The sequence below is a fragment of the Notolabrus celidotus genome, chromosome 16 (assembly GCF_009762535.1).
Source record: "Notolabrus celidotus isolate fNotCel1 chromosome 16, fNotCel1.pri, whole genome shotgun sequence".
In the NCBI taxonomy this organism is placed as follows: domain Eukaryota; kingdom Metazoa; phylum Chordata; class Actinopteri; order Labriformes; family Labridae; genus Notolabrus; species Notolabrus celidotus.
The window spans coordinates 7,136,709-7,163,737 of record NC_048287.1 but is presented as its reverse complement, the minus strand read 5'-3'; the positions used below and the strand labels follow the sequence as shown (position 1 = coordinate 7,163,737).

The following is a 27,029-nucleotide window of genomic DNA, read 5'->3' as shown; positions in this document are numbered from 1 at the left end:
AAAGGACAGAAAACACCACAAAATACAGAAAAACTGTTGACGTATTTTTAAATAACTTAAAATCCTTCTTCTGACCTACAAAGCTCTTAATGGTCAGACACCTTTGCATCTTAAAGAGCTCATAGTGCCCATTACCCCTGTAGAACGCTACGCTCCCAGCATGCAGGCCTGCTCGTCATACCTAAAGTCTCTAAAGTAGTATGGGAGAATGAGCCTTCAGTTATCAGGCACCTCTCCTTTGGAATCATATACCAGTCAGGGTCCGGGAGGCAGACAGACCCCCTCTCTACTTTTAAGAGTAGGCTTCAAACTTTCCTTTTTGATCAAGCTTATAGTTAGAGCTGGCTCAGGCTTGGACCAGCTCTTAGTTAGTTATGTTGCTATAGACTTAGTTAGACTGCAGGGGTAACTGCAGCTTCCTGATCATCTGTGAAAGAGTTTTATGAGCCCTCTACAAGTGTCGGTCTCTCTCGTCTGTACTGTGGTGACCAGAGTATCAAACGTTTAACGATGTCCTCACCATGTTTTACGATCCAATATTTAAGCAAACTTCATTAACACTATTTTTACTGCACACTCAGCTTCTGTTAAATCTGCATTAAAAGCAACATAGAAATGTCAAACAGCTGAATAACTCCACATAGAGCAATTATAACTGGCACAGCAGCTCCTTCCCCTCCAGTTTTATTGGAGCACAAGTGGAGTTCTTTTTCACAGAATAAGTGACATCCAGCAGGCTCGGTTAATGAGTCTGCCTGCAGAAACCTCTTAAAATCATGTTCATGTAGCAGAGCTATTAGCTTAGTTAACAATGCTCAGTGTGCTCAGGCATCAGGGGTACAGATGTTTAAAAATAGATCAGGTATTAGAAATTCATTCCTCTCTGTTGGAGCCCGCTCGAGCAGGTGGTACCCTAGGTGACCGTCTGACTGGTCTATTCTAAAAAGGTCCCTGTCCATTATTTATTTATACATTATGCATACTAGATAAAGACAATTCTGACTGTCTACCTGTGACAAGTGCAGGGAGAGCTGAGATTCACTCACAACACCTGCAGATAGTCTTTGTACACTGTGTAGTTCACACTTTAACTTTTTAAATGTGGGGAATGAAATAATGATTCATAAGAGATGAACAAACATGACTCATTCATCTCACACTGATCTCAGACTGTTAAAGTGAGCCACAGTCTAACAGCACATCACAAGACAGCATAAAGAGCGTTAACAGACCACACTATGAAAAAAAACCTGGTGTTCCCTTTCACAGTTCAATGCAGCAGAAAAGAAAAAGCCTCTACTGTCTGTGTTTAACTTTTTATGTCTCGTATTCACTGCAGCCATTATACAACTTACAGGACCATCTTTGTGGCTCTGCACTCAGAAATTAAATGGTGCACCAAAACTGATTCAACAATCACCAACATGTTTTGGCCATGACACACAGGGAAGTAAGGATGTGACGGTATCATCAATTTCACTCTAACTTAAGTGTCTGGATACTGCCGAGGACCTGTGACAATATGAAGCTGAAGATCTCATAGGCAGAAGGGGAAGTTTTCTATCAGGCTGAGTGAAGCTGAGAACTACAGAGACCATCGCCCCAAGCATGCCCATCATCCTTCTCTGTGGCGAGAAAAAGAGAGACAAAATGGAAGCATTGCGGTTTTCTTGTGTGAAGAAATAAGAGGAGAAAAAGTGACAGGCAACATGCAGACACTGCCAGAGTTGTTGAGTAATGACAGAAGCCACTTTGCAAATCGTCACCCTGAAAAGATTCTAGAAAGAAATATTTCTGCAGGGTAATGTGACCTTTAATGTAAATGTTAATTGATTATTATCTCAATTTCAAATAAAACACCATATATGGACTACCGACCATTTAAATTATAGTATAGATCAGAAATACTCATCGATTATGGATGTAAGCTAAAAACAGCTACATATCTGTAATCCATGTCGACTACAGCAGGACTATAAGATGATAACTGTGTCAGAAGGTAACAGGACAAAAAAGTAGAGCACAGTTATTAATATCAAACTCATCTAAACCTGCAAAATACTAAACTTTATAGTTCTGCAGCATACTCAGTGATGATTAAAGCACAAATGTGATGGAATACTCTCAAAATGAGCAGAAATTCAACCACAGAAAGGCTCTGTGATCTGTTGTTTCTATGTTGTTCTTTCTATACTGGACCCAGCTGATCCTGGCAGCTCTGAGCTGGCACTACGCTCCAAACACATGTCCTGTGTAGCAGGGCGTGCGCCATTGGACAGAGCAATCATGTGGCACATCCGTAACTGCTAGATTTAGAATTAAAACCTTCACCGTGATAAATCCTGTGGGTTGTGGATCTGGACCCTGGAAATGCTAAGTTAGTAATAAACCAAACCTCAGGTAACAGGTAGGACTGCAGCAACCTAATATTTTTGTGATCAAGTATTTTATTGATTATTTTGGTGATTAAACGAGTAATCTAATAAGAAATGAGTGCTCAGCAGGTATTTTTACATTACTGTTGTAACAATGCTGATTTCCCTGTCGAAGTAATATCAAAGGGTTAGCTTATCTTATTACTAGGGCTTGATAATTACACTTTAAGTTCATTAGACTGGATGATGCACATTCTCGTATAGTATATATATATATATATATATATATATATATATATATATATATATATATATGTATATATATATATACTAAAATGATACACTATAGTATAGTATATGTAAAACATTTTACTGATAGTTGTTTAAGTAGCGAGTGAGGACAGAGAGGGTAATAATCTGTATTAAATTGGTTGGGTGGTGTTTTGTGTTTTGTGGCTTATAAATGAAGGTTGTTAAGCATGTAAGGCTATTCAGGGCTTTTGCTTCTGGCCACAGATTGTTGGAACGCAGTCCACTTTAAACTAGGGATGACCACAATTAATCGATTATCGATTGATTGTTAAGAAATTACTCGAAACACACATTTTTGTTATCAATTTTCCGTCACGTGGAACAAACATCATGTGGTCTCATATTACCCTCAGCTATCAGGGAAGTGTTTTAAGTTTAAAGCATGTTTGGATGTGAATCAGCTGTTAAAGGTGTTCCGCACAGCGGAGACACTCAGCTGGCGGCTGCGGCTGCGTGTCAGGTCTCCACGTGCGCTTTTTAAAAGAGGATCAATACAAAACTGCTGCCAACAACGACACAGACACGAAGGTTCACAACTCTAAACAGGACATTTCCCACCTTTGGATATGAAGGCAACAGACAGGTGGGAAATTCAGGTACGCTATGTTTGCAGACCAGCAACATCAGAGCTGTCTGAGCTTTTCTGCAGCTGGATAGTGACATGGTTGCGCTCTCGGCTGACACCTGATTGAATACACGTTATTTTTCTCAATAAGAACGAGTAGACAGCAAACTGGACACTGCGAGTCTGAAGTATGCTTCTGTTAGTAGTCTCAGCCTTCACTTTATAAGATTATGTCCGCGTAGAATATTTTAATGAGCCTGATCGTTGATATTCTGCGTGTCAAACATGTACCCGTATTCAATACACTCAGTTATTTGCATTTTGTTGCTGTAGAAAATACAATTTAGGGGGAAAACAACGTATTTGGCCTTGTTTTTGACATAAGAATAATAATGGTTTTTTTTTATCAATTAATCGATAATTGATCGATAACATTTCCAATAATCGATCACAGAAAATACTTCAAATGTACATCCCTACTTTAAACAAAACATCGCTTTAAATAATTTATCTCCATGCTTTATTAAAATGGATGTACTCGGATAATTCAATGAATTGTTTCCTTACAGGTGTTATTCTTCCAGTGCGATATATTCCTCCCTATCTTCGTCTTGCTATCTGCCTCCCCCCTCTCTTTCTCTCTCCAAACAGCTGTTTCGGCACCTGTCCTCAAAATAAGCCAATTTTTTTTTTTGTGAAACATGTCCAACACCTGTTACCATCCTTGATGTGGCAAAAAAGCCTACATCAAACAAGATCATAAATCCTGCACGCCTTAAGGTCATAATTTTTATAATCAAATCAAATCAGTGTATGAGTAATTATATTTCTTCCTGTGTGATCTTTCTCTTTGTCTCTTTTTTTATGTCCTGCCTCTCTCTCTCTCTCTCTCTCTCTCTCTCTCTCTCTCTCTCTCCTCTCTCTCTCTCTCTCTCTCTCTCTCTCTCTCTCTCTCTCTCTCTCTCTCTCTCTCTCTCTCTCTCTCTCTCTCTCTCTCTCTCTCTCTCTCTCTCTCTCTCTCTCTCTGCCGTTTTTGCACCTGAATAAAAATTCAGTGCCTCTTTTATACAAGATTTTTTATTGACAGCCCAACCAAACAAACATGTAAAGAACCTGAAACCAGCGCTGTGTAGGTACAACAAATATCCTGTCAATCCTGATTTATCTGTATATTTTATTTACGTGCAACGATGATACAATCCAGGTGAGCGCACTTCTTCATCCTTACTAGGGATGGGCAATGATTTTTGAATATTCGTTCACTTTGTAAAAATCGAAGAGTCCCTTTGATTATTATTTCATTTTAAAAGTACAATTTTTCATCGTTTTTACCAGTACCTGGTTGTAATACGGTATTCTCGCCAGAAGGTGGCTATAGTGCGTCTTGAAGCTGTTTGCTGACCGCATTAAATAACAGAAAGAGAAGAATGCTCGCTTAATTAAATAGCTAAAGAAGAAAACATTAGCAACAGTCACAGTGATTTTCTCGGTTGTTAAGGTTGGGACAGACGCTGCCAGTGCTCGCTACTAGCAGCACCTCGCCCTGCTGCTGGTTAACGTGGGGGGGATTATTTGAATAATTGTCGAATAGAAGCTAATGTTTATCGAATAGTATTTTGGCTTGAGATGCCCATCCTTAGTCCTTACCTGTACAGACGTGATCTCAGACATTTAGAAAGCCAATAAATTGTGATAACCGATATTTTAAAGGTTGAATTTGGGTAGAACTGATAAAGACAGTTTGTGCTGACAGCAGCAGCTCATGCAGCCAACACACACCTAGTCTGAAAGCCATGACAGTGTGAGCTGGAGCGTCACGCAGCCGACACCCTGGGTGCGTGGAGCCAGCCTTTCAGAGCCCAAATTGGCGTTAAGGTGATCTGTTTTAAAAGCAGAGCACAAACTGATCTGTTCATAAATGTTTCAACAGATTTTCCTGAGACCTTGACGAGCATAAGAGAAGGTATAAAGCCCTGCTACTTCTACACAGCTGCTGTCCTTCTCTATCACATTCCTGGAAATACACAGACCCTGAAAGGTGGTCTACCCCTCATACATTTCTCTGTCCAGGCACAGAGCAGAATAATGTCTCACACCAGCGTATGATGAAGTAGAGAGGCGAGGGATCATCTGTTTTCCTACTTCAAGCTGTTTATCCAGCTGCTGCTCTGCCACAGGAGGACAAACCTGTTGTTGTATGAAATTAGGCTTTATGCTGGATCTATTTAACCTGTGCTTTATTTATAGAAAGATCTGATCTCCTGACATAACACTGCTTTATTATTGTTCTGTGAAACTACCTCATAAATCACGTGTTCACCTCGGTTTATTCATCAGAGAGATGCAGCACAATGCAAATAATAACGCTGAAAGTGGCCTCAGGGCGTGGAAAACAAATATCATATCTCACATTACAAATCAAATATAAAAGAAAGAGTTATCATTAAATGCGTTCGTGTTTTGCAGGTTAGTTGACACGAGGTGTTTTTTTGGGAGGTTTCTCAGTAAAGTCAGCAGAGAAAAGAGCTGTCGTAATAAACCTAAGTTTCTGTCAGCAGTGTAACTAGCAGCGGCACCAACATGACCAGCTCTGAAATACAAATTATGTATAACTATAAAGCTAAAGGCTACTTTGAGTCTGCACACATTCAGTTGATTTTTACAACTTGTATCCTACTCGGGTACAAAAAAATGGAAATTAGTTTAAAGCTGCTTGTACCTAAGAAGCATTAAACACACCAACACCAGTACTATGAAGGTGGTTCACCTCTTCATAGTACCAGTGACGTCACCCATTTGTTCCTGAAGCCCTGTTTTGAAACCAAGTGGCAACCTCCGGTCTCAAAATATGAAGCCCATGCGGAAGTGTTATAAACTGCAATTCATCGAGAATTCACTTGAGGCTGGCTGGAGAAACACCGGAAACCACACACCCATTCAAAAAAGATGATCTTTGCAGAAGATATAAACATGTTTACAGCCTGGTTCAAAAAACGGCTTCAGTCTATGTAGCTAATTTCTCTCTCAGCACACACTGTACGGGGGGGTGAATTTCTTTTCTAACGCAACGGTTCAGAAGATAATAAGAGTACAAGTTTTTGCCCACCAACCCTGTCTCTTTACATCACACTCTTTTGGATGAGTACATCAATAACCAACATGGCTCCCGCCGACCATTGGCTTCAAAACAGCGCTCAGGAACAGATGGGTGACGTCACGGATACTACGTCCATTATTTATACAGTCTAGACGGGTGCCGTATTGGAAATGCTGAACTCAACCTAACTTTGTCTGAGCTACTGTGAGGTAAAGAGGCAGGGCTTTAGCCTCCTCGCTAACAGCTACAGTGTCCCCACCTGTCAATCAACTCAGCCATGCCCTTAAATGGGTAAAACTTGTAATCTAAACCTAGCTTTACTTCATCATTATACCATAGCACAGGGGCAAATAAATACATCATGCTTTTTAAGTCACCACTCCACTCACAGTTTAAAAAACCTGATTTACAATTAGTTTGTTGTGACGGACTTGTTCCAACTCTATGTTTGTATTGTATTTTGCTCTGCACGATTACACAACGAGGCACACCAGGCTCAGCGGGGCCGCGGCTCAATCAGGGACTTTTGTTCATTTAGACCTTACTTTATATTTTTTAATGGATTCGTTATTTATTTATCAAGTCAATAAAAATCCTACCCTTTGAAGTGCTTCCTGTGTACATTATTGGGTTAACTGGTGGATTGTTGCAGGCCCCATAGAGCCGCCTTAAAGCAGGGTGTAACAGACTGATTACATAGTATCATACTCTATTGGCCTGGCATGCTTATGTAGCAATATCAGATGTTATTGCGTTGTGTGGACAGAAAATAATTCAACAGCACTTCATACAGGATCATTTTTTTTGAAAACATAGAGAAAAATGTGTTTTTTAAAATATCTGTTTATGTGTGGAGGTAGCCCAAGTGTAATGCGAACTAGAGTAACTATAATGCCAAATGAATGATAAGTGCTGGCTAAACAGACAATGAATGAAATTTGGCGAGTGAAATGATTAACTCTGTTAAACTTGCAAAAGATGAAAATTATCCTCTTATGGGGCTTTAGGGGCTCCACACATAATAAACGTTTATTGCTTGAGGTACAAAAAGAATTGCATAAAAAATAAGAGATCAAACATAAATGTTTGCACTGGATGTCAGAAGCGGAGACTTCTCTTTCTTAACTACAAAGTGACCTTATGGAGGCACAAGAGAAAAAAATCAAATGTATCTTCTCTGAGTCTAAGACAAAAATGTAATCACTTCATCATGAGGTCGTTAAAATCATCACTTCATTGGGTCAGAGGAATTTGACCAGCTGGTGACAGAAAAGAAAAGTCTGAGCCATGTGAAAGCCTCATTTCCAGGACAGCAAAACGTCAGAAAAATCCATTCAGTGGTTTCTGAGACATTCAGTCTGGAACGAAGTGATGGACTGACAAAACGTTTCCATCCCATGAGCTACACAAACCTGAAAAAATGAGCTGTCAAACTGAATCTGAAGCTTGAGGGGCTTTCAGACGACGAGGACACGTCACTGTGACGACTTATTTCTACTCACGGTTAGAAGGTGGAGCTTGAACTGATATCTCAACCTGTTATCCTTGTAGGTTTCATTACGCTAACATGCTGAGAGAAGGTCAAAGATATCGTTTAAGGGTAAGTCTGGCAATCAGAAATAGTCCTTACAGTAAATACATCCTTAGTAAAGATCCAAACCTTCTGTCATGCAGCTGGTTATAAACTCAGGGCTCCTGTGAGTATGTTCACATAAACGGGGCAGAGTAAGCAACATAACACCAATCACAAAAATCAAATCATGAGTTTCCCCTCAGTTGATCATCATATTTTACAAACTCAGAGCAAACTATGAGATCAGAAAATATGAAGAAGTTAAAAACATCAGCAGCTGTATTTGCAACATACAGGAAGAACTGGCAGAAAAAAGAAAGTGTGACTACTCAAATTAAGGTTGCTAACATCTCGTTTCTATCATCAGTGCACCACAGATCTGATGAGAACAACTCATGCTTATCCCCCAAAATGAATTTTGGTGCTCAGAGTTATTCTGTGCTGTGTATGACTGTTTTAGACGTATTAGCTCAGTTGCAGCCCTGCCAGTATCAAATAGGGTGTTATGGAGCTAATGGAAATGTATATGAACACATGATTCAAAGTAATAGATCTGCATAATGTTACATCTAATGAGAACAACAAAATCACAGCACCAGTGCATTTCAGTCTCTGACTTCAGATCCTGCAGGGTTGCTTTGGCCTTTTTTGTGATGGGACTAATACCAAGATAACTGAAAGTTAATCTTGTGGTCCTGCCTTAAGGTCTTTGTGATAAAAATAAGTAAACATTTTATTGTGAACCTTTATACCAAGCCCTCTTGGGGCACATTAATACAGTAGTGTAGTGTTCTGCCGTGTGTTGTTAAATTAAGACAAATTAATTGACCCACAGAAGACCGTGCAGGAGTTGTGCTTTGTCCTCTTAAATATGTGCTTAATGTGATGCACAAAAACAGATTTCACCAACTAGAGATCAGCAGTCTGATCGAGTGCACTACAATAATTTTGTCAGAGGACTCTGCAGCGTCTACAAATCAGAGATAAAGAAAGAATATGAGGTGGAGAAATAGTGCACGTGTCTATCTCTTACGGACTGAATTAAAAATGTACTCAATATCAAATGTAAATAATTTACTTAGAACAACAAGCATACTTTCAATCAGAGAACCACAGCAAAGCTGGAGACGATGTGGATCAATGTGGAACTGCAGTGAAAGGAAATGTTGCTGTATTTATTAAGTTGTTAAATAATGCAATCTGAGAAGGTCAAAGGATCAGTTGAGCTTTATGAACAGATTCAGCATTACTATCTTTGTCTTTTTCATTATTTCTTGGACTCTACTTTATCCCCTTAGTCGAGATAGGCTGATTGATTGTCATCACATGGAAGAGAGAGAGGGGAATAACATGGTGAAAGCAAAGGTGGGAGTCGAACGTGAGGCTGTAGCGTCTGAACATCCGGGTCACAACTCAACAGCTGAGCTCAACCAGCTCCACTCGATCCTACTAACTGTTTCCTTCCTACCAGTAGCTCTTCTGTTGGATCAGACCACGCAGGCCAGCCTTCACTCCCACATGCATCAATGAGCCTCAGCCACCCATGACCCTGTAGGCGGTGAAACTGCACTTCCTCAAGTGTCCACCTGATGCTGGCCCTCAAAGCCACAGAATCCACATTCACACTCATTCAAAGGCGCCGATCTTCACAGTAGAAATAACCATGTTTACAGCCTGGTTCAAAAAATGATTTTGGTCTGAATAGGTAATTCCTCTATTCACACACACTCTACAGTGATGTGTTTTTTATAACTCTTTACTTTTGAAGATATTAAGATTATGAGGCACAACCATTTTTCTTTTAAAAAGTCTATAAACACATGCTGATGAATTTCTCGTAGACATTATTATGTAATCACTGTTCTGAACAACGTTCTGTTTTATTGATTTTTGGCGCCACATGTTTGTGTCTATTTTGTTTTTGTTTCCATTATTTTGTAGTTTGATGCGACTGATTGTTTATTTTCACAGATACCTTATTTATTTTGCTTTTTCATTTTTGACTTTCATGGTTGGCTGCTTAACAACCACACTGTGGAAGCTAATGGGAATCCTAATAAAGAACTAAGTTTACAGACAGGCGGTAATGCTGTAGCTGAAATCCACCTCAACTCCACCTCTTTGACTCCTGTTAGGCCGACCAAAAGTTGGATTGAGTAAGCATTTCCAATATGGTGACCCCATAGACTGTAAAAAATATGGACGTAGTATCCGTGCCCTCACCCATCTGTTTCTGAACGCTGTTTTGAAGCCAATCGGCAGCAGCAGCCATATTGCTTCTGTCGAGCCAGTGTGACGTAAAGAGGCGGGCTTTGAGCCTCCTAGCCAACAGCTGCAGTGTTCCTGCAGGCAGCCGAATTAGAAAAAAATTCACCCCCCACACAGTGAGAGGACATCGAGAAATTAGCTATTCAGACTACACTCATCTTTTGTACCAGGCTGTAAACATGTTTATTAATGCTGCAAAGATCGTCTTTTCCCCATTCATGTGTATGTGACTTTTGGTACTTCTGGAGCCAGCCTCAAGCGGATCCTCTATGAACTGCAGCTTTTAACACTTCCGCATTGACTCATATTTTTAGACTGGAGGTTGCCGCTTTTTTTTTTTTCCCTGTTCAGGTTTATTAATTTCTAGGGTCTTTTGTTTCACGTGATGATTTTCCCTTATGTTATATGTTCTCCTTTTTTGTATGCTCTCATGTGTATTCCTGGTCTGTGTTTTGTCAAGTGTTTCCTGTCTTATTTTGTAGTTATTGCTTCCTGTGTCTGGTTTAGTTTTACTTCCTATATTTTCCCTCGATGTTGATTTTCTGATTTGGCCAACATTCAGTATGTAGTATGTGAACAAGAGCAAAATCTGCAGTATGCCAAAACTACCCGGATGGCGTACTGATTTGGGAAAATTTCTCAGTATGCAGCAGACCAGTCTTCCTCAAGTACCGTTTCAATGCACAGCACTAACATTCTTCTTTTTAAAGGGGGCACTCAGTTTTTAGGTGCAGTGAAAATTATTAAATTCCATATAAACCACTTGGTAACTTTTTAAATCATAAGTGATCATAAAGAAGCAGTGTCACTCTCAGCTTGTCCGTTGTTTATTTCTGCTCTATTTGCAAAATCCAACTACGCCTGACCCAACATACTGCAAAACAGATCCAATGGAACATTCATACTTCATACTACCTTCAAACGCAGTATGCTGTACTGCATACTGCATACTATATTTGCAGGAAGAATGTAGCAGGCAGTTTCGAAAACAGCTACTCTGTTTTCTCCCTTCTGTGTCGGTTCATTGTTTGTGATGTGTCATGTCAAGTTGTCTCCAGTGATTCCTGTGTCCTCAATGTTTTTTGTTATTTCATGGATTTTGAGTTAAGTATGTTTTTGTTATATTTGAGTTCTAGATTATTAAAACCTTTTTATGTTAATCTGCATTTTGGGTCCGCTTCCTTTTGGTTTTCTGACACTGACAGATATTGTGTTTTTTTCTTAATCCCTTTTACATGTTTCTTTTGCAATAATAATGTAATGCAGTGTAATAGTTCAGATTATTCCTGTTTCTTCTCTCTTGTTAAAGAAAGTAAAGAGTTTCGCTTTGGTACCAATTCTGAAACTTGTCTTTATGCTTTACTTCAAAATCCTCCCTCCTCTGGTTCAGCTTGTTTCATACCTGGGATCTTAAAACCCTCATGCTTGCTTTTTCGATGTTATTGTAGTCATGTAAAATGAAAACAAAAAAAACCTTCCACCTCTAAATTTTGCCGTTTTTATTCCCAGCACTAATTCTGAAATTCAGATGTTCTGCTTGACATTTGGACTTAATTTTTTTAAATGCAAAATAAATCTCTCCCTCCTCTCCTCTCGTTTTTCTTAAATCCTGGCTCTGAAACTCTTCCATGCAGGAGGGACGCAGCAGAGGAATCCTGAAATCCCAGCCCAGCATGAGGGAATCTGACCTCCACACCCTGCGTTCCCTCGGTTCTCTCACTCTGCATTTGATATTAAACATTAAAGGAAGCTGAGCTGCGCCTGCTGAAAAAGGTCTTTCTTAATTTGTGAGAGAGGAAACGCTCTGTTCTTTTCGTTCCTCCCTGAGAGACACAAATCTTCCTAACGTTCTGAACTACAGTCTCACTGAGTCTTAGACTGCACCGTCTTAAAACTGAACCGTGTTTGAGCATCTGAAATCCTCCATGCAGCGTTTATTAAACCGTTAACATAATACAGGAAGGCTACAGTGGATTCCTTACACACAGGGATTTGTATAATACTCTCCGTTCTTATGAGGTAGGATGAAAATGGTGTTCCTACACAGAATTTCAAGCAGTGTTTGTAGCTGAGAAATCTCCGGTGTCAGGTCAGAGGCTCTCCAACAACGCCTTCTCAAGAGTTCAATTTTTCTCTCATCCAGTATTTCAAGGATCGTCTTGCCTGGGTTATAAAACCTGCCACTGTTACTCATTGATCATGTTCCAGTCAATTAAGGCGCCTAATGAATCGAGGCTGGCATGGGAAAAAGAATGCAATGTCCCAATCACGGAGAAAGAACAACTCTACTGAGAGTAATTAAAGAAGCAGCAGAGCGATGGCAGAGCTTATCTCACACAGTTAAAGATTCTTATTGTTTTTACTGATTCCATGCTTCAGACTGTCGGAGGTGTGAAACACCCACTGGGACTCCTGTGTCACATATTACTCAGGAGTTTCTGGCACTTCATGTCCCGTCACAGTAGCACCAGCAGATGTAAACAAGTATGCACGCACAGTGCGCACATTTCATTTGGCCTATTCTTTTTTCATCCCTGCAAACCAAACTGTTGAAAGCAGATCTCTCCTTAGGACTCTGATTTGCATCTTTTGGCTGCATCCACCCACTGATGTAGTGACGCAGTTGAGGAATACAAATCAAGACAGAAAGCCCCTGGCTTAAGGTAAAAGGTGAGAACATGAAAACCTTCCTGGCGTTTTTAGTGACTCTTGCATTGTTAGACTGAACTTATGGATGCAAAGAAATCGTCTGGAAATTAGCAGATGAAACATTTTCATGCACTTTGAAACAGAAACTGAACCGTCATTGGAGATGGAGTCTTTGCTGAATCCATCAGCCCGCTACATGTCCAGCTACTGTTGGAGATACCTGAACATAAACACTGCTATAAACTTACTTCTGATGATACCTGTTTTCAAAGCCAGAGCTGTGGCCTCCTGCAGCCATTTTGAGTGCTGCTTTGATTGAAAATATCCTTCAATTTAAGACATCAAAGGGAGCAGTGGAGGTGGGGGGTGTGACTCCAAAGGAATGGATGAAGAACAGTGGGTTTATACTTAACTTTACAACATTTCTAAAGGAAATACTGGAAGATAGCAGGGTTGTGAACTCACCATGGCAAAAACAGATGGTACAAGGGAGAGCTACACAGCTGCACAGGAACTGCACATTGCTGAACACAACAGGAGTGACCACGCAGGAAGGCAGTTTAAAGGCAGTCGTACGGCCAAATTCAAACAGATCTGTGTGTGGTCCATCTCTGATCCATCACTGCAGTAGATCTGATAGTTTCTATTCTAGTCAATGTGTTAACTTCCAATGCATCCGCTCAGTTGTGTACTGGCTGCATCTCTGATCCAGCAGCTCGCAGCCCTCCGGATCAGAGATACACGACTTCTGATTTTCCCGATTGCCGGAGCACGACACATCAATCTCAACAGAGCAGATGGAGCGGGACAGGAAGTCAGGCACCAAAACAAAATGAAAACATCCGGTTAATTTTCAGAATAAATCACTCTGTGTTATCACCAGATCGTATTTCACTTAACTACAACATCATACAACTGTCATGATGAGCAGAGCCAGGCCTGGAGTCAACAGGTCAGAGGTTTTCAGAGGACCAGAAAGACAACATGGATGAGGAGCACTAAATGAGGATTTACTGTATGTACTGTATATTTAGCATTTTGTGTGACTGCGACACATAAAATGCAAAAGTTGTCACGTTTGGATCAGAAAAAAAATCCTATTGGAGTCGAATCAGTGAAATATGTTTTTATACAAAGCTGCAGGATAAATTATGGCTGCTACATGTGTTCAATTAGACCAGGCATGTCCAAAGTACGGCCCGGGGGCCAATTGCGGCCCGAGGTACATTTATTTATGGCCCCAAGCTTCCATCTTAAAATGTGTTATTTATAGCAAAGAAATTAATCACCTTCTGAATCATCTGTACATTTGCAGTTTCTTTCAAGCGCACAAACAAAACTAAAGCCAATCCAGAAATGTCTCAAAAAGCTTCATATGGACTTCCTGTCTAAAGCCACAGCACTGGGAATTCTTCAAGACGGCAATAAAGAAGAAACACATGAACTCTTAAAGCTGATGTTCAGAATGCAGGAAAATAATTATTTTGTTCTAAAAATGTTGTCTGCTGGTCAGAAAAGTCTTAAAAACAACACGAAAAGAAGTCTGATGAAATCCAGATCGTGATCCTGCCATAGGAAAATAATGATACAATATTTGTCCCAATTTGCCCGACCCTAATGAAAAACATTTTCCTCCAGAAGAAGATAACGTTTGCTAATCTACTGTTACTGTTTTATTGAGAAAATATTTAAAATAATTGTTATTAAATAGATATTTCATATATAACGTTTATGATTCCAAAGTCTCAGTAGGAGCCACTGGCCCTGAGGTATTCTGACAACATCATATGTGGCCCTCTTGGAAAAAAGTTTGGACACCCCTGAATTAGACCAATAACATAATTCATCTCTGAAATAAGTATCAATCCACAGAAATAAAGTGAGGCAGCATCACTCATGACTCTGTGCAGTCTATCATTAGTCTTTGAATATCATTATGGTGAAGGATTTCAGTTATAATTACAGACTGTGTAGAAGTTAAAAGGATTATGTCGTGTGTGCCTGGCAATATTTGTAACTGTCATGTTCATATCTTCAGACAACTCTATAAACAAGAAGTGTGCATAATGAAATCTCGAGGAAAATAAAGCCTGACAGAGCAATATTCAAGATGTGCTGACGTGTGTTCATTTGTCTCTCTACAGGTTTGGTGGATGTGAGACAACCACTTGACCAGATGGCAGAGAAACGAGCTGGAGCGAGTTGGGCAACATTCATCAGAGGATTTCCTCTCCTCAGTGAAGTCCAGAGGTCACAGGATACAGTGAGGGTGGATGGGAACCTTGGCTCTGCCTCAAACAAGATGGAACTACTACTCACTCTCATATCAAACAGAAAACCTTCACTTTTTCTGGAGAAATGGTAAAAAACCTGGTAGAGGGGTGCCGTTAGCCTAGCCGTCCTGGGGCCCCTCCTCTTCATCATCTACCTCCTTCCCCTCGGTAATATCTTCCGCAAATTCAACATTCACTTCCACTGTTACGCAGATGACACCCAGCTCTACCTCACCACTAACCCCTCGTCCACTCTCCCACCCACCTCCCTCACTGATTGCATCTCTGAAATAAAAACCTGGTTCACCCTAAATTTCCTTACATTAAACAGTAATAAAACCGAGGTTCTCCTCATTGGCACCAAATCCACTCTATCCAAATCCAATAGTTTCTCCCTCACCCTTGATAACTCCTCCGTCTCACCCTCCCCCCAGGTTAAGAGTCTGGGTGTCATCCTTGACAGCACATTATCCTTTCAATCACACATCAATAACATCACCCGGACTGCCTACTTCCATCTTCGTAACATCAATCGTCTTCGCCCCTCCCTCACCCCCCACACTGCTGCCATCCTTGTCCACAGCCTTGTCACTACCCGTCTGGACTACTGCAACTCTCTCCTCTTCGGCCTCCCTCACAAATCCCTCCATAAACTCCAACTGGTCCAGAATTCAGCTGCCCGTATCATTGCCCGAACCCCCTCCATCCACCACATCACTCCTGTCCTCCAACAGCTCCACTGGCTCCCTGTTCAGTTCCGCATTCAGTTCAAAGTCCTTCTGTTGACATTCAAGACCATCCACAACCTCGCCCCCCCATATCTGTCCGACCTCCTCCATGTTCCCACTCCCTCCCGCTCCCTCAGATCCTCTTCCTCCATACACCTGTCTGTCCCCTCCGCCCGTCTCACCACTATGGGGAGCCGAGCATTCAGCCGCTCTGCTCCCCGTCTCATTATTATTATTATTATTATACGCCCAATATACAGAGGCTACGGTCCTTGTCGCAGCGGTCACTGGTTCAGCTCTGGCCTCTACCATTTGCTGCATGTCTTTCCCTACTCCCCACATTTCCTGTCTCTCTCCAGCTTTCCTATCCAATAAAGGCAAGAATAACCCAAAATATGACTTTCTAGAGCAATGTTAACATCACTGCACATATTACGACGTGTGAATGGGAAATGATGATACAGACACAGACTCTTCTTCAATCACACACTGGATCCAACAAAGGCCAGGTGTTAAAATACACCATGTTATAGATGTCACTGGGAGGCTGACCTGTTTTGTTTACAAAGTCAAGCTGATGCAGTTTTTTTGTTTTTGTTCATTTGACCCATCACATACCTCATCTTCATGTTCAGTTATTGTTTAATAAATGTATTTTTCTATACTTCTTTTTTATATATTGAGATAAATAACGTATTATCGTCCATCCATCTTTCCATTTTCATCCGCTTATCCAAGATAAGGTCACGGGGGGAAGCAGTTGAAGAAAGCATCCCTCTCCCCAGCAAATATTTCTAGACACTCCTACGAGATCCCGAGATGTTCCCAGGCCAGATGGGATAGTCCCTCCACCAAACTCTGGGTCTAACTTGAGGATTCCTCCCCGGTGGTTGCATCCAAAGGGAGGCGTCCAGGAGGCATCTGTACCAAATGCCTGTAGTAGTAGCAAGGGCTCTACTCGAGTGTCCAAGCTCCTGACCCTGTCGTTAAAGCTGAGCTCAGACAACCTTCAGAGGAAACTCATTTCAGCCGCTTGTATCCACGATCTCATTCTTTCGGTCACTACTAAAAGCTTGTGACTGGGGCACTGATGGCCTAGCGGTCTAAGCGCCCCACATACAGAGGCTATGATCCTCGTCTCAGAGGCTGCCGGTTCGATTCCCAGCTGCGACCATTTCCTGCATGTTTGCCCTCACTCTCTACTCCCCACAGTTACTGTCTCTCTTCAGCTGTCCTATCTAATAAGTGCAAAAAGTCAAAAAAATATATAACTTAAAAAGCTTGTGACCATAGGTGAAGGTTGGAACGTAGATTGACCAGTAAATACTAATTTTTGCCTTTGGACTCTTCTCCCTCTTCACCACGATGGTCCAGCACAACTCCTGCATTACTGCTGACAACATCAATCCACCTCCAATCTCAGACTTCCATCGTGGTCGTGAGATTTTGATATTGTTACATCCCTCCTGCTGATGTCAGACTGAGCAAAATGATTCCTTTTACAAGTACAAAAGTCACAACTACTACAGCAATAATATTCAAGATTAACAGGATGAGCCGGACCTAGATTATTAAATCAAGAAAATCTGAAATAACACACTGACACAATACAGACAAGCTATCAATTAACCAATCAAAAGCTCTGACTCACCCACAGTCATCGTTGATGATTTTTTGTCTCTGTGTAAAAACTGACTGACAGCTTCAACAGGGATTAGGATGCTTTCTATTTACATCTAAACTGTGTGCAATCAGACTGTTTACTCTGCAGCTCCGATCACACTAATAAGTCAGCTGCTGAGAAACTCTCGCTGTCCCTCCACTCTGAAACCTTTTTATTATTTATTCTTTTTCAGCAGGATGATTAACAAGGTGAGACCTGTGACCTCCAAAACCTCTCAGACAAACTGCTTAACCTCTTCTTACAGGTTCATTAATGAGAGGTTAGATCAGCTCACCTGTGAGAACGACGGATTAGAATCCTGTGGACCAGCTAACTGGATAAACATGCAGCTGATACCTGTGAGTCCACAGTGTTTAATCCTCTGAACGCTGTAAAGAGATCATCCATCAGTGTCTGTGGGGGGTTTCATTAATGGGATGTCCTTTCTTAAAGAGGAAGGTCAACTATTTAATACCCAAAGGATGTTCACAACACAAGTTTAAAGGATATGTATGTCTGTGAACCCTGAACCCTCTGTCAGTTCGTGTCTGATTATCTAAATAATGCAAAACTTTCTGATCCACAAGAATACTGAATGTTGTTATATTAACATGATAAGAATACAGGTAATCAGACCGAGGTCGACAGCATCACAAAAACTAGCAGATAACATTTCTGACTGTTAATTGCTCATGGCCTGTACAACTTAATTCAAGGTAAGAGACTGACTGCAGGTGAGTCAAAACTGTTGAAGACTTGGGTCTAAGGGGTGTCAGTGACCGTCTCAATCATTCACTCGAATGAATAACGTGTCAAGTCAATGTAGAGGCGCGAGTAGAGGTCTGGCGGCGCGTATCGCGTGAATTGGGCGACGCGAATGATGCGACTTATTCGAGCATACAGCGCAAATTCATTGGCGCCAATGATTCACGAGAGTTGAAATATCCGAACTCCAGCAAATCCATCACAGCGCGATGGCCAATCAGCACGCAGATCCCCCAGTGAGGTGTGTTGTGTGACGTATGGACCAGCGGAAATTCCCTCATCTGGAAGTGTGAACGCACCATTATGACTTACTGTCAGGGGGAACAATAGTTTCACTCATACATGACCTGTATGAAACAAAGTGACCAAATTGGAACTCCTGGAAAGTGCAAGTGTTGTTGCATTAACAAGGGATCCCTGGACATCAGTGAGTGGTCAAAATGATCTCTGAATAACTGCACACCATGCTGACACTGATTGGACATTTTGTATGCACTCCTGCATATTTCTTCATGTGTAACTGTGTTATTCTTAAAAATAACAATAAATAAACCCTGTATTTGACAGGGTAAGGACTTTGAAGTTGTATCCTCCCTCTAAGTCATGGTTTCAGACCACAGTGGTGCAGCAGTGCAGCATTTGTTTAGATAATACATCTAAAAGTCAAGATCATAAAGTTCATTTCATTACATCCATTTTATTCCTAACTCAAGACACTGGTAAGAATTTGTTTACATTGTTCGTATGGACTTTGAAACTGTTTACAAATGCAAAATGCTGAAATTTTAAAAACCTGATTAAAAATGTGATTATTTGACATCTGTTATAATAATGTCTCTACTGAAGATGTAACAATGTGTTGAACCAAAGTTTTGTTTTCCTCTGCAAAAAAAAAATCAAGGCTCAGGCTTGATTTTGTTTTCATTTTAATTAGGGATGTCAGTTTTAAGTAATCTCTGTGATCTATCTATGGAAATGTTAACGATCGATTATCGACTATTAAAAGTATTCATTGGGGCACCGTCGGCCTAGTGGTCTAAAGGCTGATTATACTTATGCGTCGAACCCTCGGTGTAACCTACGCCGGGGGTCCGTTTAGCTCCTGTACCTACACAGAGGCCTACGCACGTAGCTGACACGCACCTCCTCCAAAATGTAACTACAAGAATCAATGAGGACCGCAAGCCTTATGATTGTCTGCTCGGCTGCATTGTGTTTCCTGCATTTACAGCACTTCCGGGATCCCGGACATCGGCCGCACGTCGGCCGTGTATTTCATCTCCTCCTCTCTATTCTTCCTGTAATCATGTCTGTATGATAAACAGCAACATGTATCAGCTGTAGATTAACAGAACACGCTCTGAATCTCTGTGGAAAACACACTGCCCTGGCCAAGTATTGCTGTGAGACACGGACACCATGACGCACAAGTATGTTGGGATGGGTACCGAATTTGGTACTTTCATAGGTACCGACCAAATTCCGTCGGTACTACCGAGTACCGATTCGCGTAAAATCAAACGGTACCATGTTTCGGTACCTCACGACCTTGGGACTGTGAGGAAGTGGAAGGGAAGAGTAGGCAAGTTTCTATACTTTCCCCCTGTAATAAAGTTTGAGACTGATCGGGTGGATGTCTCCGTTCTCTGCATCTGCGCGGGAGCGCGCCAAACGGAGCCTGCAGCTCAGACTCGCGGTGAGTGCGCACGCCTGTCAGCTGTTGGCTCCGTTTGGCGCGCTCCCGTGCAGATGCAGAGAGCTGAGAGGAGGATTAAGTTGAGACGGACTCTCTCGCCCCGACTACCTGCCCTGTTTATAACCGTTCCTGTGTGCGTGAATGCCCAACAAGAACTGACTTTTTCCCGTCTGCAGGCGTTCACGTGTGTTCATTGATAAACTCACGAAAGAGCAATTAGACGCCACGAGCACGTGTCAGCTAATATATCTAATCACCTATAGAATCCTGTTTCTGTTCATTTCATGTTAAATGAAATAAATGTTAAATTTAAAAATTTTGAGATTTTATTATTAAACATATTAACATTTTTTACCACATAAAAACACAAAAGTACCAAAAATTGGTACCGTTGAGTACCAGTACCGAATCCCAGGTACCGGGTATCGGTACTGTATCGGTTCAAATGTGAAAGGTACCCATTCCTACAAGTATGTATGTGGTGCTCCTGTCGGCATCAGCCCCTGTTGCGTAGGGTCGACACAGAAGAATAAATCAGCCTTAAGCGCACGCCCCATATACAGAGGCTGTAGCCATCGTTGCAGAGATCGCATGTTTGATTTGCTTCATGTCCTCCCCCACTCTCTGATCCCCATGCTTCCTGTCTCTCTTCAGCTGTCCTATCCATTAAAAGCACAAATGCCCCAAAACATAACTTTAAAAAATAAAAAGCATTCATTAGCATAATCATTAAAAAAAAGTGGATGTTTTCTATGTCCAAACCAATACCAAATGTGTTTTTTCCCATAAATCAAATTTACCTTCTCGACAAATTGTATATAACTGACGGCATTGAATAGTTACGGATTATGTTTAGGCGTACAAAATGTTAAACACGCTGAACATCAACGTGTGGAGCAGGCTCAAAAATATTCAGTCATATAAAGTGAAGGCTCAGGCTGCAACATGTGGATTTAATGCAACAAGAGAACTGAAAAGAAAAAGATTTCAGACTCACAGTGTCCAGTTTTCTGTCTCTTTGTTCTTTTTTTTTTTTAAAGTTATATTTTTGGCCTTTTTGACTTTTTTTATTATATAGTACAGCTGAAGAGTGACAGGAAATGTGGGGAGTAGAGAGTGGGGGAAGACATGCAGGAAATGGTCGACCGGCTGGGAATCGAACCGGCTACCCCTGCGACGAGGACTGCAGCCTCCGTATATGGGGCGCCCAGACCGCTAGGCCACCAGCGCCCCTGTCTCTTGGTTCTTACCTGGAAAAATAAGCATGTGTACGTGGTCAGGTGTCAGAGGAAAAAAAGCGCTCGTGGAGACCTGTCACTCAGCTGCAGCCCCCAGATGAGCAACACCTTTAGCTGCTGATTCACATCGAAACATGCTTTAGACGTAAAACACCTCCCTGATAGCCGAACGAAATATGAGACCACATGATGTTTGATCCACGTGATAGAGAATCGAAAACAAAAAAAGGGTGTGCAAGTAAGTTCTTAGCAATCAATTAATACTCGATTAATTGTTAACAGCCCAAATTTTAATCTTCATTTTAACTTGGATGATTCAAACAGGATTATGTAAAAAGCTGTCAGTCACTTTTTTAAATATCATCAACAATCCAGCATGAGTCACGTTTTTAACTTTTTCTAAAAATCTCTAATAACTATTCATGCAAAATGGGTCAAATGCTATTATTTGGTAAATTACTGCATCTTAACCTCAGGGTCTTGATAACTGGAGTAGGAGGCGACTCCACTGACTGTCAGTATGAAGTGATTCAGAGAGAGCTTACTTCTCAGCTGATTTATTCCTTTGGTGAAAACAATGTGCAGGTGAGTTCAGGTCTCAGTCTCTAGTTTCAAGTCCTCCCAAACAGCATGTACAACACTTTGGAAAAAATCATGGCCCAATTGAGAGTAAAATTAGTATTAAGTTGACAAGTTACTCACAGGGAAATCTGAAAAAAACATCTCATTATGAATTCAGGTGTATTAAAAGAAACCAAGGATTTGGCTGTGTATTTATTAAGCCTGGTTTCTGCTTAGCACCCACTTAAATATCACCTATCACAGTACCAGTGAAATACAGATGCACCTTAAACTTTGTTAGCAGGTCTTGTAGCTTTTGCTAACTCCTCATTCCTCTCATGCTCTTTACATCGTCTGAAATACATGCTCTCTGACATCACAAATTCAAGATGGCAACAACCAAAAAAGTAAAACCCCAGGCTTAAAAACTAAAGTCCACATTAATCTGTTTCCTGCTTCTAAATCACACACACACACACACACGCACACACGCACACACACTGCAAATGGACAAATTAGCAACTAGATAATGAAAATTCTGCAGCTTTTACCAGCCTCAAAGACATATTTTTCTCATTCACATTTACAGTAACTACTTCCTGTGGTGATTTAATCTGTACCAGAAAGAAACAGAATTAGTCACCGAGGCTTTAAAATCAGCAGCATGTCAGCAGAGAGGATTACTGGATATGAAGTGAGCTCAGAGGAAATAATCTGAAGAGATTGTGCACTGATTAAAAGTAAATTATGTCTTCATTAAGATATAATTTATCTCAGGGAGAAGCTGATAAATTTGCCTGATCAGAAAAGCAGCAGGAGGTTGTTAGATCTGACAGAGACGAGGAAGAAAATATCACTCAACACATCTATCCTGATTAAAAACTGAAAACCTCTAAATAGCCTCAAACTACGGCTGGCTGTGAGTTATACGACTGCCATCAGTTTTAACAAGTGAAAGGATTTTTAATTGTTCTCCTTTACTAGATTTGTACTTAGACTGTACTGGTCTCAGCAGATGTGTGTCTAACATGAGTCTGGTCCTGCTGGAGGTTTCTGCCTGTTAAATGAAATTTGTCCTTGCCACTGTAACTTGCTAAATGCTGCAAAGTGCTCTGCTCATGGTGGATTAAGATGGGATCAGACTGAGTCCTGTCTGTAAGATGGGACTGGATCTTATCCTGTCTTGATGTCAGGTCTTTGTTAATAATAGAACATAGAGTACAGTCTAGACCTGCTCTGTTTGGAAAGAGTCTTCAGATAACATATGTTGTGATTTGGCGCTTTATAAATAAAAAATTGATTGATTGATTAATTAAACATTTTTTACATTGGGCTGCTTCTAATGAATACTTTACATAATGATTGTCTCATGTACCCCTAACAGATTGTGGGGTTCCAAATCTTACACATCATGTGCTAATGTCAGCATGATGATATTCATTTTACATGAAGAAGATAAGTACAGTGAAGGCCACAGCCTGGGAATCACTATCTCTGATTATCCCCTGGCTGTATTAAATACTTGATCCACTGATCAACACCTCACAACAATTAGACTGGTGCAACACTTAGACTGAATTTACAAGCTAAGTAGTGTTGTTAGCACTTAGTGACTCAATCAGTGAGGGCAAAATATTGACGGTCATAACAAATTCTGATTAATAGTGGGTGTGGGTTGCAGGTACTTTGAGTTTTAACACCTGCAGTGATCCCAACGCAGCAGAAGCAATGAGTGTGTCAGTGCAGTGTGTATCTCCGTTTGACGCGAAGAGCTGTAACTTCATTGATAATGTAAATCTCTAGACACACACTGACAGGATCAGACATTCTAATGTTAATAAATGAAATGTGTTTTATACAAAATGTCCCACATAGTCAGTCCAGGTTCATACAGTCCATAGTTTGGATATGAAGAATGAGTACTCAACAAGGACACGGACTCAGGTAATGGAGACTTGACTCAGCGGCTCAGACTCAGATTCTTCTTTGGGGTCTCTGACTCAACAGACTTAAAAACTGAGGACTTCAGACTTGACTTGGACTTGTAATTTGCTGACTTTACTACATCACTGGATTGATGATAGAAAGGCAGGCTGATGTTTGGACATTTGTTTGATGTCATAGAACCATGAATGGAAACGTTCAGTTTAATGTTAATTTGCAAGTAAATCATTTTAGAATCATTAAAATAATCTTGAAATCAATGTTTGAGTTAGCTTGTTTATTTCTGTAGCAGGTAGCCAAATATAAGCAGGTAATGTATAGTGAACAGGTGGGTACAACTGATTGGGGACCTGACCTGGTGCACAGGACCCTGATGTGAATCAGAGGGGCTTTGTCTCACCCGTCCCTATTAGGGGTGTGACAAAACATTGATACGGCAATATATCATATTGGTGGCGCAGAATATCACTATTTAATAAAACACTGAAAACATATCCTGTCCAATGCCTCACTACTCCATGACTCCTCCCTGAGGCAAAGCTGACATTAATCCTTCTCTTGGCCTTTAGGGGCATTTTGTGTTCTCCAGCTAATCAGATACTTTGATGAAGCAGGCATCAATTTATAAATTATGGCTGAATCTTCATGTTGCCTTCATTACAGGCAATGTATTTGATATCATTACGTATCATATCATGACTGCTGCCCCCCCATGACTTTCAATCTGTACTTTGGGGAGTTATTAATATATGATATTTTTAGATTTTTTGTACTAAGATGTATCAAACTGCTCAAGTAATAATAATAAATAAAAAGCTTTCTCTGAATATGTCTTCAATTATATCTTAAAATTAGATATTTATTCAAACAGAGAGTACATTTTTAAAAATAACTGAGTATAAAGAAACTGAGGCGTCTGATATTCAGCACTAAAGCCAAGCCCTTCAAAAAAGACAAGTACATAAACTCTGTTGTTTCCAAAGCCGTTGCTAAACTGTTGAGCAAGTACACCTTCCTGTCGGGATATTGCAGAAAATAGAATTTAGGAACTAAGTGAGAGTAATTAATGAGAGAAATATACATCCTAGCTTTATTTTAATATCTAAACATAAAATAAGAAACATTAAGGCTCCCAATCAGTCCAGTTGAATCTATTTATAGATCTATACGCCAATACTCTCACCTGAAGACAATTAATCAATTCACAGCTGCCCTTCATGCTAACATGTCACTGAGACCATTCGTTGATTTTTTTAAAACTATTTTGTTCGACTGTTACCGAATGTTTGATTGATCATTATTCACAAAAATGAATTTAAAACAAGCTCTAGTTTCAGTTTTTCTCCTGATTTTATATTAATTGCTTACCAAAATTGTAAGTTTTAGACATTTTTCAGACCAAACTTGACATAAGAAGACATTACATTCAACAAGAGACTTATGAATTCAGACTGTTTCAATACCAAGCAATTGATCAAGCAAGCAAGAAATGTGTAGTAAAAACACTTAATTGCAGTCCTGGATCCGAGCATCAGCAACTGGAAATTACCCATTCAACAGTTCTACCAAGACCTTGTTATTCACACAGAAGGGTGTATGCACATGCTTAGAATCATTAACATATCAGACATCAGGGTCCATGAGAAAAACATGCTATTTCTATAACCCATCTGAGTCAGAGTATTCTCTAACTGTCTGCCAAAGCAATGCATCATTAAAGTGAGGGATTTAAATTGAGTTTGTCTGTATGCAAATAAGACAGGTCTCCATAACTGTGGCAGGCTTCTCCTCGTCTGACAGGAGAGTGGCTCCAACCCGAATAAAGAATCTAAACAACACCCTGACTGCACCTGAGCTCTGCAGGGACTCCGGCTGTTCCCTCATGTTTGGAAAACCCCCTCTGTCATAACACAGCTATTTAAACGCCGCATGCATTTGATGCATTTACAGCTCCGCTCTCATATGACAGACATGCCTGTGCAAACACAGCCTGCTGTTGTCTAGATGACCTGCGCAAACAGCAGCAGATAACACAAACAGACGTAATGTTATCAGCGTTTCCAGACCAATAAACCAAACACTGCTTCAACTGTGGCCCCAATAAGCCTCGGATTAAAAACGTCATGCTAAACTGTATTTGAAAATGTGCTATTTTGATGCATTCATACAAAGCAGCGGGCTGTCATTGAATGTGTTGCACAAAATCAACGCAGATTCTTCATCTGTGTAAATTAATTCAAGTGTCGGCACATATTCAACACACCCAGCAGGATGTATTGCTGTTGTATTGTAACTTTTATTAACAGTTCGCACTGGTGGCTCCCGCCCTCCGTGGCGCTTTTTACTGGAAAGATGGTCAGAAACTGCAGCTGAATGAGGAATAAGTTGAAATTTTGCATAAAAATAACGAGCTAATGTAAGATCTCCATACGCCGAATGAATCAATGGCTCGATACTCTGAAAATGCATGTTAGGTTGAGTTTAATATGTCGTGTCGTTTGTCTGATAACCAAAGAAACATGAAATCGTTTTTTTTCAAATGGCGTCTGGAGGGATTTTCCCGTGAAAACATCACGCACCAGCCTACCTGCTAATCAAAGCTTTGTATTGTCCAACTGAGAGGAAAACCAGAATGCATAATGCAGAACACAACTCCAAATTTAAAACCCTGCGATGTTTTCATGAAATCTGACATGAATCGACAACATGCAACAGTTCATGAAGGCAGAGACCGTGGCAGACAGACAGCACAGACACAACACAGCACAGACAGGTAGAGGAGCAACAGGCGACACGAGTGTCTCACCTGCACACACGGTCACCAGCTGCAGAATGAAGCGCTCACATCACATGAAGGTGTTCACACAGGCTGAGAGGACAGCCCGTCTGCACGAGGACCCGCTCACTGATGCACGAGGCGCAGTGTGAATTCGCATCTTTACCTTTCAGTATAAAACACTGCACAGGAGTGAATGGAGAGAAAGGGAGGGGTTCTCAGTGTGAAGGTGCCAAGCAAAGAAGACGACACTACTTCCTGTCTCATCTGCCAGTATAAAACGTGCACTGATAAAGTACTGAATCCATTTGTATTTCATGTTACCTTTCGTCTGAGTTGGAAATTGAGCTTATATTGTTTTTCAGAATCATCACTTTGATTTATAAATCAGAGGAAATCAAGGAACTCTTAAGTTTTGGCATTTAACATATTATGATAACAAAAACTGTAAATAATGAACTTTGAAAAAGGAATTTTGTTACTTAAAATATACAAGCCTTAAAACACATGTAATCCACTTTCATATATTTTTCTAAGACTGTCAAT

The 27,029-nt window shown here is 40.6% G+C and overlaps 1 protein-coding gene across 3 annotated transcripts in view; it reads right to left on the bottom strand.

Annotated features, from left to right (window-relative positions):
• Positions 1-26,730, bottom strand: part of lrrc3b (leucine rich repeat containing 3B) — a 34,367-nt gene extending 7,637 nt beyond the window's left edge. Inside the window, exon 1 of one of the 3 annotated variants that reach the window (XM_034705389.1) lies at positions 26,514-26,730. The gene's annotated coding sequence lies outside the window, so the exon portion shown is untranslated. The remainder of the gene's footprint in view (positions 1-26,513) is intronic. The other 2 variants (XM_034705390.1, XM_034705391.1) reach the window with 2 other exon arrangements.
• Between the last annotated feature and the right edge of the window lie 299 nt (positions 26,731-27,029).